General features: G+C 41.9%; 1 long non-coding RNA gene across 1 annotated transcript; it reads right to left on the reverse strand.

The window, feature by feature from the left end:
• Nucleotides 1-238: 238 nt before the first annotated feature.
• On the reverse strand, nucleotides 239-1,715 carry LOC101770444. Its single transcript, XR_001164053.2, has 2 exons — nucleotides 1,320-1,715; nucleotides 239-572 (listed from the first exon to the last, which is right to left on the reverse strand). It is a non-coding gene; the product is annotated as an uncharacterized LOC101770444 (long non-coding RNA).
• Nucleotides 1,716-2,047: the final 332 nt, after the last annotated feature.

The following is a 2,047-nucleotide window of genomic DNA, read 5'->3' on the forward strand; positions in this document are numbered from 1 at the left end:
TACTGCTCGTGGTTTTACTTAATGAACGCGTAATGTGATTTTGGGTTGAGAAATGAAAATGATTCAGGCTTTATAATAAATTGCAAGTTTACTGTGAATAGGTTGAGGGTTGTGATTTATCACTACTAGGACCTGCTTGAGTTTATGTATGATACCTGTGTCACGTGCATTTTTCGTAGAAAGGAACAATGGATAGATTTAAATTGCATATGTGGGCATCGTAAATGGAGGAGCACGATTAATTTCAACCAAGCACCATTTTATAATTAGCAAACCATTACAAGAGCTTTGCATCACTGTTTACTGCACAAGTATTCCTGGGGGACCATGACTACACACTATGGGCAGATAGTGCACCCTAATTTCTTTATCATAAGGGTTGATTTGCTTACAACTTAAAGTTATATACACTAATACACATAACACACATAAGTATCGTTGGTAGCTCCTTTTATTGTTAACCAAGCAATCATTAACTTCATAATACAACCACAGTATATATCAGCATGTTTCCTTCAATTGCTAACATGTAGCAGTAGTTCCGGTCTGGTGGTTCTTGACATCCTTCACTCCTGAAAAAGTAAACAAAAGGCATACCCATAAGCTTATCTGAACAGCCATAACACCTGGAACTCTTGATAGGTAATCATTTACTTTTGCATTTGAACAATAGCATGGAAATTGTAATAGCAACAGAAAGTGTTCGTTTTTCTTTGTACTAGCTCTTTATGCATGGATGCTAGTTTTGTTAGAATGGCCGGCTTGCCAACTGTCTGCTTATCTGTAGTTTTCAAGTCATGGGTATTTACAATAGCCTGGAACTGAAGTAACGGGGTTAGAGTGCAAGATCTTAACTTCTCTTTTGGGTATCGAGAATATAGTCTGGGAAAGCCAAACTGATCGCAGATTGAGATTGGAGCATACTGGATACTACAGGCTACAGCATGCATGATGGCCTGACAGAAGCTCAAATATTTGTTGTCGCATTTGACAAATTCTTTAGTTTCTATACTAGTGCATGCACTCTGAGATGTTGCATCCAACTGTAGTGGACTCGAAAAGAAAGGGAATGATCGGTGTGCAGTGGCATTCTAGGTTCTAGCTTATTAGTGTTCACCCATTTAGGGCATGGTTTGCATATAGCTGATGTTTCACATCCGTGCATGGGTTCCTGAGATAACAGCAAGCAGCTAACCCTACATGACATGCGGCTGCAGATTATGATGCTTATTGACAAGTCTGGCATTATTAGGACAAGTGATCACTAGCTAGGAAAAACTATTTCTTAATGGGAGGACAGTTTGGTTGGTTCTTCTTACCTTAGTTCCAAGCTCCCTGTGTGTTGTACCTGGGGAACGGAACCCTGCCAGACTCAATGAGCTTGACGTCATCTTCTAGTATCTCGTATTGACGGCGCACCTCGTCGGCCGTCTTGCTGCCACCCATGGCGCGGGACACCTTGTGCCAGCGGTCGGGTGTGCCCTCGCCATAGTAGGCCAGGGCCTCTTCAAACAGCTTTTCCTCTCTTTTGCTCCACGTGGAGGCCATGTTAACGTTGTGGGAAGAAGAGCTTCTTGACCCAGACATCTTTGGATTGGACTTCTCTTGGAAAGCGAACTAGTGCTGATGTTTTATGTGTAGACACTCACACTCTTGTTAGATAGCTGGACTGAAGCTTTTAGCTCTTCCAATGCTCTGATGTTTTGATCTCTGTATTGCTAGGGTGGCTACTATTTATAGGCACTTGGCGAGCGCGAACTGCTCATACTGCCGTCATGCTGCAATGCTTGTTGCAATAGGGGCGAAGATTGACAGGTGAATAAGATTCTCATGCTTTGAACTCAGGACCCACTGGAAGAGTAGTGTGTGACCGTGGGTGTGATGGAAAGGAGAATCCCAATATCTTCTAGTATGAAGATAAAAGAGCTTCCTTTTCGAATGAAGATTCTTCGGCTACAATGTGCCTGATTGACAAATGGATCTGACACTGACAATACAAACGAGTTAAGATCACAATGAAATTTAAAAAGGAAGAGAGATACAACCT

This window comes from Setaria italica, chromosome V (genome assembly GCF_000263155.2).
Source record: "Setaria italica strain Yugu1 chromosome V, Setaria_italica_v2.0, whole genome shotgun sequence".
Lineage (NCBI taxonomy): Eukaryota > Viridiplantae > Streptophyta > Magnoliopsida > Poales > Poaceae > Setaria > Setaria italica.